Raw genomic sequence first — 16,297 nt, forward strand, 5'->3', positions numbered from 1 at the left:
GCAGCCCTAACCAACTGCCTCTTCATGCAGAGGCAGACAAACAGCCACACAACAGTCCTGTGTGCACAGTGCTCATGGATCACACGGCCATGGAGTCTGTGTGTTCTGAACGTGCCATGTGATCATTTCAATCCTAATTGGAGCACTAAGCCTGCATATCTGATGTTTGAGGGCCCTGGCCCACAAATAGGCTGAATCTGGGGACAGAGATGTCTCCCTTTACATGGCTTCACACTACTCTTTCACCTTGCTATCCTCTCCCACCCTCAACAGCCCTAATCCCCCGACCACACTTCCAGATAGCTGTTCAGTGCAAGGTTCCAGGCCTGCTCTCTTCCTCGTCCATCGATGGTTCTACTCCCGACACAATAAGAAGTCTGAGAGGAAACAGTGCAAGGCTTGGGGAAGCCAAGCAGAAACCCTCACACCCCCTAGAAGCCCCTCACCCACAGCTTCTCAACACCCCCAGCCAAAAGCGGTTGACTATTTATCTAATTGCATGTCAGACTGTCATTGAATAAGACTATGCTTTAGACCTCTGGATGTTTAAACATGTTTATTTCATTTGGACTTTAAAAGCAAATTTCCTCTTTCTGAAAATAATTCATAGGTTTAATTTGAAAAATATTCAGTCTTCAAAAGAGCTCTTGAGTGTCTTTCAATTTTTTTGAAGTTCAAGTTTCACAGAGTAAGAAAGGAAACCAACTGATGGAAACAAAATCCACTGAAAAAGGTAAAACATGTCCTATTCAAATGTAAACAGAAGGCAATTTAAAGCATATTTCACAGATAATAGATACCATAAATCCTTGTCTGATCCATTAACAAATAATTTTTCTGATAACAAACAGCTGAGTTTTATACATAAAACCCCTGAATTCCTATTTTAGTCTTACAGTTCACATAGATTGATCAAGGTGGACTGCCTAGTGATGCCAGTGGGATTTCCCTGAATTTTGTGCACTTTAATTTCTAGTACCGGCATTGAGAGAAATCAGGAAAGAGTCTTTGGCTCTGAAGCAGGTATCTAAAAAAGATTTCTCTCTATTTTTCTTCCATTGCATTTCCCCTTTGCCGTACCTTGGTCAATGAATGAGAAGTTATCTTTAGACAATCATACTTGAGTTTCCGTGGTCTAGTTGCGGTTTATGTTGTTAAGTAGTCTGCCTTCAAAAGCAATTATGCTAAGTGAGAGAAGTCAGAGAGAGACAAACACCGTATGATTTCACTTACATGTGGAATTAAAAACAAAAGAAAACAGAAACAGACTGATAGATACAGAGAACAAACTGGTAGTTGCCAGAGAAGAGGTGGGGGGGGGGGGCAGGGAAGGGCAAAATGGGGGAAGGGTATTAAGAGGTACAAGCTTCCAGTTATGAAATAAGTTAAGTCACAGGGGCGTGATGTACAGCATAGGGAATATGGTCAACATTATCATACTAACTTTGTATAGTGACAGATGGTAACTAGACCTATCAAGGTCATCACCATTTCATAAGGTATAAAAATACCAAATCACTATGTTGCACACCTGAAGCTAATATAATACAGTAATTTAAGTTATAAACGATAAAAAGATTTTTTAAAATAATTCGTATCTGAACTCCAGTTTAAACTCACCGAACGCTAGACTACGGCCTGGCCGTTTTAATGAGCAAGATGGATCTCAGCACAGTCTACTCATCCCTGTTGATTTATGGCAGTCATAACAATGACCGAAATGCTCAGATTTCCCAGGCCAGCTTATATATAAATCAAGTCCAAATCATTGTCACCTTCAGCATCCTCTCTGTAACTAATTTACTGCATTTTGCCAAAAACTGGCCTAAGAGAAAAATCCACTGGGTTGACACAACACTTTTTCTTAGGCACCAATCCAGCATTCAACAAACTTAATTAGGAGAGAGGAATCCAGATCAAGAGCTAAGCCAGTTAAGCTATAGCCCTTGAGTTCCTGAATCAGGGAAATCTTTCCTAGGTATTTAAGCACATGAGTTTCAAGAGAAGGGTTTAAAGGCAAAACAGGCCATATATTTCCATATATATTTGTCACGTTCATGCGACAGTCTAAGGGTCAATCACTGGGAGCGATGAGATGTATTCAAACATCAGCTTAAATATATATATATCCAACCACAAAGTTCCCCCAGACCTCAAGGGTCAGTTTCCTCCCCTTTGTGGCCACGTTGGCTTCTGAGTTATTATTATAAAGTGTCTATTTTGAACAGTAAATAAGTGATAATGCTAAACAGCCTCAGGGCACAGCCTAGAAAAATGATTGACGGAGCAGCTGTCAGCCCTGCTTTCCATCCTCGCACTGGTCTGAAATCCAACGTGCCTGTTTAAATGGAGCACATTAGCAGTTTTACAGGGACTAATAGGCTCGCCACATCGTTACTCAGAACCCGCGGCATGTCTCTGTGGGGGAGGGCTCAGATTTCACTAGGACATTTCACTAGTTATTAGCAAGGTGGGGTTTGCCTGGGCATTCCTTTACACAGCAAAGCTCTCATATCTGAGCCTTAGAAGTGTATCACTAAATAAAACAAAACTCCCCCCCCCCCAAGCCTGAATCTGAAGGTCTGCTAATAAGATAGCGTACCTGATGTCCTCTGAGGAAGTACCAGATGGAATGACTACGATCTGTCTTTACACTAATGAAAAGCACACAGAAAGAATTGTAGGTGTGGCACAGTGCCAGAAGATGCAGAACTTTATTATTTTCCTTGGAGGGAGATAGGTTGCTGGAAGTTTGTTTCTAGTGGAGAATTGACGGAGTCAACTTATGTCAGATTCATTTTTTGCTTGGGAAAGTCACTGAAACGGAACCGTTTAGTTATATGGATGCAATGCAAATTTCACCCAATATCCTGAGAGAAGCATCTAACTGGATTTTTTAGCTTGGGCTGGAAATTTGAGACTCTGTGAGGTGTTGCAGTGTTTCTTTCTGTACCCTTGGAATATGATGAAAAAGGGGTGAGAGTATTTGCATAAGAGTCATGAAATCTTACAGCCAAAATTCTCTTGGAAGGGACTTGTTTCAGACCCAACCTGTATCTATTGCTGGAACACCCCTTGGCCCAGTGTCACTGGTAAAGATGTACCGTTGTCCTATCCTGGTTAAAGCAAATTATTGGTGGTATTTTCTGGTTGTTAAGATGCAGAAATAGTTGGCAAACAGCCTAGGGGCTGGCTATCTGTATTTGTAGATAAAGTTTTTACTAGAACATGGCTCTGTCCATTTCTTTATTGTCTACAGCTACTTTTGCACTATAGTGTCAGAGTCCTATGGCTCCACACACCTAAAATATAGACTATATAGTCCTTTTTTAAAAAGTTTGCCTACGCCTAGAGAAAAAAAAGGAGTCCACTGTGTTAATAGTTGCATACTTTTATTAGAAGATGTATTGATCGATTGTATTAGATGAGAGAGCACATTTGGAGCAGAAAAGCTGCAATAGAGTCTTCTGTTATAAGCAAACCAGCTTCAGCATAAGCCCAAGCAGTGAGTTAGATGAGTATGTCATATGATCACCATCCCCGCATCTTTCAGAGTTTCGATGGTGACCTTTCACTTTGGGACTTCCCCCAGCAGTGGGGCGTTGCTCTTGGTTTGCTATTTTGGCAGGGAGAGAAAGGTAGAAGGACTTCCACTGGCCTCTTCCTACCACATTAGTCAGTACTCTAAGGCAAAAGGCCATTATATGGATTCTGCCAAGTGATGTGTGTATTACAGATACATTCTCATAATGGGACATAACCACGAAATGTATTTAAGGTCTCCAATGAGCCTACAGTAGAGAAGACCTAGGGTAGAAATTCTGTGTATTTTCCATCCCCCTGTAAGCCCTATTCTGACAATGGTTTTGTAGGTCTCCAGTAATTAGTGTTGACTTTATTAACCTATTGGACTTTATGTCCAATAACCCCCAAAATGTTTGGGTAGTTTCCTTTCCATAATCCATTTATCCCAATGAATGCCTGCTGGTCCTTCAGTGAAATCTAAGAGGAAGAATCACAATACTAACTTGTAACAGGTCCTTAGCCTCTAGGGTACCTGATCTGTCTTTATTCAACAGTCTCTATATTAGTATACAGACAGACTCAAACCTGAAGATTGGATGGGGGTCTTGGATTAACCACGCTTTTTATTTTCTGTATCTTATAATGTTTTGAGATCTCAAAAATCTCACTGGCAGGGAGAGACTGCCCTTCCCAGGGCTAACCAGTTGTTAGAAATAGCAAAGAATTCAGCCAGAAGCACAATGGTTGGCTTCTTATGCAAACAACCAATCATGAGTCTATTTGTCTGTTTATTCCTCTTATCTCTTTATCTAAATCTGTCACATCAAACTAGTATTTCTCTGGCCGTAAATCACTCCAGGGCCAGTTACCAGACAACTGGAGGCCACCTCTATGGCCCAGAGTCAACCAGCATTATTCAAACTGGCCAATCCTAAACCGTTTACACTGCCCTGCCTTTCCCACCATAACCCCATTAAGGGTCATAGCTTAGGATTTCCCCTTACTCCTGCTTCTACCTCCAGACTAAAAATCTCCTGCTTCCCCTGTGGCCCTGTGTGGCATGCCCCTTTCTCTCAGGAAATATAAGTAGTAAAATTCTTTCAAATACCATTGATTTGCCTGTGTCATTACTTAGCTTTGTAAATTAAGACCCAGGCACAAAACAGGACCATGTCTCCATTCTGGTAGCTCAAATCAGGCCTCTATTAACCAACTTTACTGTTTTATCAGTCCTATGAATCAAATTATATTTTAATGGGCTGCCCATCATTTCTATCCTACTGCTCTGTGATTAACTGACCATCATTGAAGATTCATGTGGATCAGATTATTCTGGTTCAGATTCCACTTTTGTCATCTAGTGTAGTAACTACATAAGCACCCTCTGATTTCCACACTCAAAACAGAAAACACATTAACATCGTACACAAAATCCTCAGCCTAAAGAGAATGGACACTGTAGGATTTTACAAAAGTGTCGATGCTTCTCTTCCACTATATTTATCAACAGGATATAGTGAATATATCCAAATTAAAGGTGATAAATCCCCTCCAACATTCTCATCTTCAAGGAACTGGGATTTCTTCATCTATGTAAAACCATGGGCATCTTGACATCTCCGTTTCATTTAGGATGGCCACCATTGAATCCAGATTTCAGACCCTACAATAAGCAAACAATTGGAACCACTCTCTACCACTTGAGTTAGGACAAGAAATACAGAATATTTGCTAAGGATACCTGTATTAATAGGTTTAACTTCATTTAATATTATCTTCTTTCTTCCTTTATCTGGCTACCTGAGAATGCACTCCTATACCAATTCTTGGACGTCAGGAAATGTATAACTCGAGAAAGTCTTTCAGTGCCTTCCCGATATTACTTGACTGGCAACTGTCTCATGACTGTTGTGCAACAATGTGTCCTTAGCTACAAGGGCCCAGGCCTTGCCGCATGGTTGCATTTTCACAATCTTCCTCTACTTCCTTCAAAGTGAAGGGCTTGCAACCATTCTGGTACCAACTTAGGTATCATTGAGGCTTCTCCTATGAAAAGCAAAGCATCAACCCTGACTCACACAGGTACAAAAGAAAATTATTAAAAGATCTTGCGCATCTATGGAGTGCCTGGGTGGCTCAATCGGTTAAGAGTCCGACTTCGACTCAGGTCATGATCTTGTGGTTGGTGGGTTCGAGCCCTGTGTCAGGCTCTGCACTGACAGCTTGAAGCTTGGAGCCTGCCTCAGATTCTGTCTCCCTCTCTCTCTCTTTCTCACTCAAAATTAAATAAACATTAAAAAACAGATATTGCATATCTCAGACTTTCAAAGACAGGAGAACAGGTTTAGGGTATGCAATCAGGAACAATGCCCGAAATGTTGCAGAACCGTTAGCAAGGATGCTCCTGGCCAAGGCCATCAAGCAATAGGTACTACTTGTGAACCATAAACCTCTCCAGCCTGTGATGCTACCCTGAGACCACAGCTTCTGCTGCTCCAGGAACTCTTCTCAAAACCATCACTCCCCAGGGGTGGCTCGGTGACTCAGTCCATTGAGCGTCCTACTTTGTCTCAGCTCATGATCTCAGGGCTCATGAGTTCAAGCCCCATATCGGGCTCTGCGCTGGCAGCTCAGAGCCTGGAACCTGCTTTGGATTCTGTCGCTCTGTCAAAAATAAACATTATAAAATTTCCAAAATAACCCTCACTCCCCTGAAGGAGAACCTTCACAACCCTTACGAATCTCCAATAGACGCCACTAATTTGTAGATCCTGGACGGCATCCCCATGACTTTGCTGCAGGTAAGTCTTAGAAACGTAAAATAGTTTCTGCAAACCAAAGTGGGGTCCACCTCTTCCAAGGCTTGTAAAGTGAAGGAATTCCCCAAAACACAGGGAGGGAATTCAAATGCTGCGTCACCCCAGAAGCATGACCCCTGCCCACTGCTAGACGTTTTGTATATAGTCCAGCATAGTCCGTACATGTAATGTAATTACATAGTCCGTACATGTAATGGGTGCCTCATAATTGCTCAGAGAGGAAGTCTACACTCATTCTTTTCTTTCTCTTTGACTTTGGACAGCCACACACATTCCTTTTTTTTTTTTTAAGTTTATTTATTTATTTTGAGAGAGAGGGTGCAGGTGGGAGAGGGGCAGAAAGACAGAGAGGGAGATACAGGATCTAAAGCAAGCTCCAGGCTCTGAGCCGTCAGCACAGAGCCCAATGTGAGGCTCGAACCTACGAACCTCTAGAACATGACCTAAGCCGAAGTTGGATGCTCAACCGACTGAGCCACCCAGGTGCCCCACGTTCTTTTTCTCCGAGCAACTTGAGCTGCAATCATTTGTTCTTGACACAAAACCTTGATTTGTTTTCAGTGTGATTTTTTTTTAATTCACAGAACGTTACAGTTGCAAAGAACTTGAGATGTTAGCAAGATCTATCTTCCATTCAGCAGAATCTTCTATAGAATCCCTCATAAACAATTAAATGGTGCCGGTCAGAGAAGCTAATTTGACAAAAGCTTGAATTTAACCTCTTAAAGCAACTCAATCCACCTCCTGGATATTTCTTTCTTTTTTTTTTTTTTAAACATTTATTGATTTTTGAGACAGAGAGAGACAGAGCATGAACCAGGGAGGGTCAGAGAGAGGGAGACACAGAATCCGAAACAGGCTCCAGGCTCTGAGCTGTCAGCACAGAGCCCGACGTGGGGCTTGAACTCACAGACTGCGAGATCATGACCTGAGCCGAAGTCAGCTGCTCAACCGACTGACCCACCCAGGCGCCCCCTTCCTGGATATTTCTAATTGTTACTTGGTTCTTTCTTCTAGGGAGTTGAAATGTAATTTGCTATATAACTTCCACCTGTATGCTAATGATGCTCTTTAACACAGAACAAATTTACTTACTCTTTTCCAAGTGGTAACTTTCCATAGAGCCAGACAGCTTTGGCTGCCCTTCCTCTTCCCACACTTAATATCGCTACTTCCCTCCGACCCCCTTCAAGTGACAAGATTACAAATGTCCATCTTGGCTGGTCATCTTGTGTGAAGTCCACCAGTTTACCACTACCTCATAAACTGGTATGGACATATGTTGGGGAATACGCTTAAAAGCTATTTTTAATATATTCATCACTCATTTTTATAGGATTTCAGTCCATCCAAAATGCCTACGGCACTGACATCACTGGCTTTGTGTGTTGTCTTTAGATGAAACAAGAAACTTAACTAACATTCCTCGACATTCTTTTGCCTCTTCGGGTGCTGTTTGGTTGTTTATTTTGCGTCTTACCATATGCTCCAGGAACTGTGGCTTCTTGGGGAAATCAAATCCCATTTTTCTTTTCCTCAGGTAATCTCATAGCTTGAGAGCTAAATTAGAAGGCTCATGGGAAACATTTGTAGTGGCTGCTTGGTCAACATCTGCAATGTGCAAGGCATTTGACACACCAAGGGAACTGCAGGGAGAGGGCAAAAAATACAGAGATGTGTGAATGGAAAGCACTAAGAGAAAAGAACTTTTGTTTGTTTTTGTCTTATGGTGGTGCTTTTTGTCGGTTTGTGTTCAGTGATTCTTGGTTTGCAAAGTTAAGCAACATTAGGGAAACACAATGAAATTAACATCTGTTAATTTCCTGAAGTGGGGGAAGAAATAGGAGTAGCAATTGAAACAGAGAAAGATAAACTTGTTAATTATAGCAGTTTTAATAACTTTATAATTAACTTTAATGAATCCACATTTAGAAAAGATTTAACTCCTCTCCAGATAAATACATCAGAAATGAACAAATCTCTTCAAGGGATCCAGAAGCGAATTGCCAACCTAATAGGACATTGATGAAAGTGTATCTCCACAGCTCATTTAGCTTTCAGGTAAGGAGGCATCTATGTTTTATGTATGATCGTTAATGTTGTTCACAAGCTTGTTTACAATGAGTCAAAGTCAATTCATAAAACTTTACTTCTGCTTCTGAAATATATAGCAAACACACAGCATGTAACATTTGCCAGCTCTTGTTCTAAAAATACATATTTATATATAAACACATTTATATATAAATATATTTCTGCATAATATATATGTACATACATCTAGAGTTTAATTTTTTTTATTTAAGAGAGAGAAAGCGTGGGGCGGGGGGAGGGAGAGAGAATCTTAAGCAGCCTCCGTGCTCAGCACAGAGCCCAACACAGGGCTTGATCCCACAACCCTCCATCATGACCTGAGCTGAAATCAAGAGTCAGATGCTCAACTGACAGAGCCACCCAGGCGCCCCCATATATAGTTTAAATATATACAAACTCATTGAACCTGAGACACAGAGAAGTAAAGTAACTTGCCCAAAGTCGCACAGCTAGTTATTGATGGAGCTGGAATTTGAACCCGAGTTGGCTGACCCCAGAATCCATGTTCTTAACCTTGATACTGCACTGTGTCTCAGGACAACAAATGGAAAAAATCCTAACATTTTACTCAATTATTAAGGACAAATGGTGTACTGACCCACTTTTTCAGTCCCAGAGAAAACTGCCTTGAAATGTGCCCTTCTCAAAAAATAAAAAGAATAAATGATAAAGTGGGAATTCTTACGGTGCTTCATGAATTATGTGTGTCATTTTGCTTTGCCACGCCAAATATTGAGGAGAGCGGAGTAAAGTTGCATCTTCTGCTGCATTAAGGCTCTCTTGGGTCTGAGAAAACATCTTTACGGTCTTCAAGATGCCAGTTAATGACGTCCAGTTTTTCAGACTTGAGACGTATGTCACTCCAGAGCATGTCACTTAGCCATAAAAATTGATAGTGGTTGGTTCATGTTGTAAGTTAAATAACAATTTATCAACCCATATAACTAATTTAAGGTGTCTTTCAGAAATAGAGCCGCATGTGCATGCCCTGATTTGTCCCAACAGCCAGACCAAAAGGGCACCATATTGCCACCATAAAATAGATTTTATCTTCCTGCCTCTAGTGCAATATACATCTCAATTCCAACGTGATAGCCCAGAGGGCAATATGCTCTGCTTGCCATCATAGATACCAAACAGACCTATGGAAAAAAAGAGCACAGAAGTCAAATTTGAGCAGGAAAAGAATGGATGAAAGAGTGAGGTTTTGAAGGGTTACTTACGAGCTTTTCTTTGTCCATAAGAACTATTTTACAGTAAGACACAGAGAAAGATTACAGCTTCAAGTTTAAACCGACAACATATTTTGCATTAGCATCTTTGTTGGAGCTCAGGGGACAGAGTGAGAGACTGATTCCCAGTGTGCACAGCAGGATTTCAGTGGGTTTCACTGGCTTGTTCATGTACTAGCGCCCGATCAGGAAACCACACACTTGTGTTCCTGGCCTCATACTCCATTATTTTACTAAGGTCACATTGCTCATCTCTGCTGTGTCCCCAATTTCCCTTTTTTTATGGTGTGAGAAACTAATAGTATCTCTTCGCAAGCTTAGGATTTGGGAAGTAATTGAGTGACACTTGAACTCGACCTTGTCTTTCTCCACTGCATTTTGATGTAGTTTATTGGCATAAACTGACTTTAAGTAATTTCGAGAGCTCTTTTCTCAAAAGCCCTGCTCCAACACCTGATGAATTGGTACATAATGATGCCATTAGGTTTTTATAAATTGCTATTTCATACTTCGGGTTGATGCTATTGACTGAACACATTTATTCTATCAATATACCTTTCAGTAAATACCAGAATAGCTGACAATCTTGAACATATTAATCTAGTGTTTTCCCATTAAAGTGTTCGAAGTGGTTGGCATCATGTGATAATCTAACTAAAAACAAACCATGTTCCTATAGACGTTGTAGGTAGACCTAAAAGGAAAACTGTAAGTCATTGTCTAAAATCTTCAATTAAATTTGTGGCATTAGAGGAGAAACTTAATTAACTTCTGCCTTCAAGAAGTTTAATTTTCGTCAGCCCCTGGTGAGCTCAGAAGTGCTTGGGGAAAAGACTGATAGAGTATTTCCAGAATAAATAAAGGAAGAAATGTTCTTGAAAATCCTCAACAGAGTTGACTGACTAGAAAATAAGGCATGGAGATGCTTCGAGAGAGAAATGGCAGCTTGGAAGCAAAGGACCTACAAGGACTCTTACTGATTGCCTGTTAAGCAAGATACTGTGCTAATCAGTCACCTATGAATGATAAACAGAAAGAAATGAAGCTACTCTTCCTGTTGAAAGTTAGTGTGACCTCACTGAGGCCAGAAGAGGGAAAAGGGCAGAGCTCACCGGGTGCTTTCCCAGACCTTCCTCACTGCCCAGCTTGGCTTGAGGACCAGTGGTCTCATCCAGGCACCACCACTGACCCCTGGGGAGACCACGGGGAGCTCCAAGGTGAAGTATACTCATCAGCAAGAAAAGCACAAATCTTCATTGCAGGGTGGCTTTGAATATTAAATAGAGAAAATCTGTAGAACACTTAGTAGGCAGTTCTGGTTTCTGCTTCTGCATGCAACAAGTGTGGAAGTTGCCTTGCTACCCTAACAAGTAAAAAACTAAACCAACTAAAAAATCAACAACTCTTCTTAGATCTGTGAAAGAAATGAGGTCACTGGGCCACCCGCTGTCCCCCAAAACTGGAGGCACTGACACGTGAGAACAGAGGATCACAGCTTACTAGAGCAGAACCTCATGGCTGAAGTCTCCAGGGGAGCCAGTGGGATCCTCTCACAGAGGGAGAGGATATTCCTGACAAGGTCCGCCTTCAGGAGAAACTATTTAACCAGAGCTTACCCTGCTGGGGCCTTGTGAGAGCCTAACTGAACTGGGGGAAGAAAAACACCCAACGCCAGCCCACTCCATCCATCCTGTCCACCTAAAGGGTAGAAAAAACTGAGAAGCACTTGTGAGGTTCAAAGTCCAGAGGCATGAGTTCACTGAAAGACTAAGATTTAATCAGAGGAGCACAAAATGCTTCCCCTCCCCCCACACCTCACCACCACATTACTAAAAGCCTGTTTATGACGGTTTCTTTGACCCAGGGAAGCATGTCTGGGTACCAAGAAAAAAAATTATGAGGCATATCAAAAGATAAAGGACATAATCTGAAAAGACAGAACGAGCATCAGAACCAGGCACGGCAGGGATGTTGGAATTACGTGACCACATTTAGAACAACGAGGATTAATATGCTAAGGACTGTAATAGAGAAAGTAGACAGCACGCAAGAATAGATGGGCTACGAAAGCAGAGAGATGGGAATCCTCAGAAAGAACCAAAAAGAAATTCTAGAGATTAAAACACTAAAACGAAAATGGAGAATTCTCTTGATGGGCTTAGTAGTGAACTGGACACAGTTAAGGAAAGAATCTCTGAGCTTTAGGATGTATCAATAGAATCCTCCAAAACTGAAAAACAAAAAGAACAAAACCTGGCTGGGGGGAGGGTAGAGAAGAGAATATCCGAAAATGTGAGACAATTACAAAAGGTGCAAAATACACGTAATGGAAAGGAGAAGAAAAAGACAAAGGAATAAAAGAAATACTAGAAATATTTGAAGCAGGGGGTGCCTGGGTGGCTCCGTTGGTTAAGCATCTGACTCGATCTTGGCTCAGGTCATGATCTCACGGTTCGTGGGTTCAAGCCCCACATCATCACAGCACAGAGAATGCTTGGGATTCTGTCTCTCGCTCTCTGTGCCCCTCCCCTGCTCTCTCACGCTCTCTCTCTCAAAATAAACCGGTAAACTTTAAAAAATAGAGGGGCGCCTGGGTGGCGCAGTCGGTTAAGCGTCCGACTTCAGCCAGGTCACGATCTCGCGGTCCGTGAGTTCGAGCCCCGCGTCGGGCTCTGGGCTGATGGCTCAGAGCCTGGAGCCTGTTTCTGATTCTGTGTCTCCCTCTTTCTCTGCCCCTCCCCCGTTCATGCTCTGTCTCTCTCTGTCCCAAAAATAAATAAACGTTGAAAAAAAAAATTAAAAAATAAAAATATTTGAAGCAATAATGACTGAGGATTTCTCCAAAATTAGTATCAGACATAAAACCACAAATCCAGGAAGCATGATAAATGCAAAAGCCAAATCCAAACAAAACAAAAACACTATACCTAGGTACACCATATTCAAACTACAGAGAAATAAATGTAAAGAAAAAAATTCTGAAAGAAACAGAAACAAGCCAACAAAAAAATCACATTACCTCCATGGGAACAAAGGTAAGAATTGCATCTGACTTCTCAGAAACGATGCAAGCAACAAGAGAGCAGAGTCTAGTATTTACCTTGAGTTCTATATTGTGCAAAATGATTCTTCAAAAGTGAAGGAGAAATAAAGACCTCAGGCAAACAAAAACTTAGGGAATCGTAGCCAGTAGACCTGCCTTGCAAGAAATGTTAAAAGAGGTTCTTTTGAGAAAAGGGAACTAATACACATCAGAACTCAAGTTTACCTAAAGAAAATGAAGAGTACTGAAGAATGAACAAGTAAAGGTAAGATAAAAACTTTTATTTTTCTTACTCTTTTTTTTTTTTAAAGTAGGCTCCACCCAGCGTGGAGCCCAACACAGAGCTTGAACTCACAACCCTGAGATCAACACCTGAGCTGAGATCAAGAGTCAGATGCTTAACCACTGAATCACCCAGGTGCCCCTTACTTTGTTTGCTCTTAATTGATCTAACAGATAACAGTTTGTTCAAAATAATAATAGCAACAATGTATCCAATTGCATATGCTTATATCATAACTCTAGTGGCACAGTGTTATTTGAAAGTGGGCTCAGATTAGTTGTACGTGTTATGTATATCGTAACAAGAGAATATATTCTTTTTTTAATTTTTTAATATTTATGTATTTTTGAGAGACAGAGAGTGAGAGACAGAGCGTGACTAGGGAAGGGGCAGAGAGAGAAGGAGACACAGAATCCAAAGCAGGCTCCAGGCTCGGAGCTGTCAGCACAGAGCCCGATGCGGGGCTCGAACTCACAAACCGCGAGATCATGACCTGAGCCAAAGTCAGACACTTAACCGACTGAGCCACCCAGGAACCCCAACAAGAGAAGATATTCTAAAGAAACACTAAAAAGAGTTTTTTGAAAGAGTGTAACTGATATGCTAAGAAAGGAGAGAAAACTGAATCGTAAAATCCTCAGTTAAAACCACAAAAGGTGGAAGAAGTTTGGAAGACAAAAACAGGAACAAAGAACAAGGGCAAAAAATAAAAAGCAGTAACAAATATGGTAGATATTAATCCGACTATATCAATAATTACTTTGAATGTCATTGCTCTGTATGCACCAATTAAAAGAGCTTGTCGACGTAGATCAAAAAACAAGACCCAAGTACTTGTGGTCTACAAGACATCCACTTGTATAAAGACACATACAGATTAACAGTAAGGGATGGATAAAGATATACCATACTAATAATGATCCACAGAAAGGCTGAAGTAACTGCATGAATTCCAAACAGAGCAGACTTCATTGCAAGGAAAATTATCAGAGCTAAAGAGATGCATTGCATAATAAATGGACCCATTCTTCAAGAAGACATTACAATCCTTAATGAGTATGTGCCTAATAAACAGAGCATCAAACTATATGAGGCAAAAACTGATAGAACTGCAAAGAGAAATAGATGAATCCAGTATTGTAGTTGGAGACTCTAACACCCCTCTCTCAGAAATGGGAAGATCTGGGCGCCTGGGTGACTCAGTTGGCTAAGCGTCTGACTTCGGCTCAGGTCATGATCTCATGGTTGGTGAGTTCTAGCCCCACGTTGGGCTCTGCGCTGACAGCTCAGAGCCTGGAGTCTGCTTCGGATTCTATGTCTCCCACTCTCTCTGCCCCTCCCATGCTCATGCTCTGTCTCTCTCTGTCTCTCAATAATGAATAAACGTTAAAAGAAGAAGAAGAAGAAGAAGAAGAAGAAGAAGAAGAAGAAGAAGAAATGGGCATATCCAGGGAGGAGGAAATCAGGAAGGACACTGTCGAACTCAACAATGCCATCAGTCAACTGGACATAATGGACATCCACTGACTACGTCATCCAGCAACAGCAGAACGCACGCATTCTTCTCAAGCTCACGTGGAACATTCGCCAAGATGGACCACATTCTGGGCCATGAAAGGCTTCTCATAGTGGCTGTAGGTATGAAAGGTATGGTTATTGTTGCTATTGTCATTGTTTCTGTTTTTAATAAAGAGTGTGAAAATAAAACATGCAAACCAATAATTCTGTGGAACTACATTCTAGAACATTATAAGACGAGCAGATTCTGTACAGTCCAGAGGCAAGTACAGTCTATCCTGCTACCACACATGTGACATGGAGCTCACACGTGGGTGTCAAATGAGGGAATGGTATCTGTGTAGTGAGCAAATTCTGGTGGCTCATTGATGAATTTACTTAGGCAAGGGGGACCAAACAGAAAGAAGTTCCGGGGGCACCTGGGTGGCTCAGTTGGTTAAGCATTGGCTTTGGCTCAGGTCATGATGTCGCAGCCAATGAGTTCAGGCCCTGCATTGAGCTCTCTCCCTGCTTGAGATCCTCTGTCTTCCTCTCTCTCTGTCTCTCCCCCTCCCCCACCTGTGCACCTGCTCTCTCTCTCTCTCTCTCTCTCTCTCTCTCTGTCTCAAAAATAAATAAACATAAAAGAAAGAACCTCCATCAGCAAGTGAAAAGTGCTAGGTTTGGCTGCCGCATAAACTGGAGCTCTTTTAGCTCAATTTTAAGAAAATTTAAAATAAGTTCCTGCTGTAAGGATTCCCCCACACCCACCACCAGCCTTTAGCTCTCTTTGCTGGTGGCAGGTACACACAGGTCTCATTTCTATCTCCATGCCCACAGGCTGGCGTCTGCCTTCTATTGGTTTTGCACATTCTAGTATTTCCTAAAGCCTTCTCCAGCCACCACCACCCCCTTCTAAGTTCTCTCTCAAGGTGGCAATTCTTATTTGCATAAGGTCTGTGCTTAGGGTCTGCACGGGTTTTGAGTGGCTGACCCCTAATCTTAATTTCTTCATAAACCCGGTTATGTTTAATGCAGTTTTACAAAAAGCACTTTTCCCAGAAATGCATGCATTATTTTGTAGCACAGTCTATCACTAGTTTCCAGCAAAAAGATTTCCATTACGTAAACAGCATCATTTACAGGAAAAGGCTGAGTATCAAACATTTATTTCTTAACAAAACAATTCTCAATAAATACTAAATACTAAATACCAGGTTTGCACTAAGATCAAAGCTCAGTGCTACTACCAGAGAGAATCAAGAGGAGCATGAGTTATCATCTCTACTCCCTAGAACCTTACAAACTGCCCGTGGAGGCTTGCAGAGTCCCCGTGCTGGGTAAGTGAGCGATACAAGCATTTTATGCTGTGACAACTGTGTGGTACACATAATTAGTGCTCTGGGTACTCAAAGGAAGAAAGAGGGTGCTCTCTGGGTTATGTGGCTGGGGACACGTCTTCAGAATAAAAAATGCACTCTACCTGGGTCCCTCATTCAACCCAGCTATTTATTGAGCACCTATTATGCATCGGGTTCTGCGCTAGGTGCCAGAAATATGGATGTGAACAAATCAAGTATTGACCATTGCCCTCATGGAGCCAGCAAGGAAGGCAAACCTTAAAGAAGTGCAAGAAATATTTCATTGCTATTTTGGTAAGGGCTCAAAAATAAAACAAAACAAAACAACAACAACAGCAAAAACCTACCTTCAAAGTCAGAGGGAATTTAGAAGGATGAAAAGGAAGGTCATTCCCAGCTTGGGGATTGAGTTTAGCAGTTTTCCTAGTACCTCAACTGTTGTA

General features: G+C 41.5%; 1 long non-coding RNA gene across 1 annotated transcript in view; it reads right to left on the reverse strand.

The window, feature by feature from the left end:
* Positions 1-16,297, reverse strand: part of LOC123592600 — a 35,522-nt gene that overhangs the window by 14,257 nt on the left and 4,968 nt on the right. Inside the window, exon 2 of the long non-coding RNA XR_006709863.1 lies at positions 7,825-7,990. This is a non-coding gene — a long non-coding RNA (uncharacterized LOC123592600). The remainder of the gene's footprint in view (positions 1-7,824; positions 7,991-16,297) is intronic.

Source organism: Leopardus geoffroyi, chromosome D4, assembly GCF_018350155.1.
Source record: "Leopardus geoffroyi isolate Oge1 chromosome D4, O.geoffroyi_Oge1_pat1.0, whole genome shotgun sequence".
NCBI classification, from domain to species: domain Eukaryota; kingdom Metazoa; phylum Chordata; class Mammalia; order Carnivora; family Felidae; genus Leopardus; species Leopardus geoffroyi.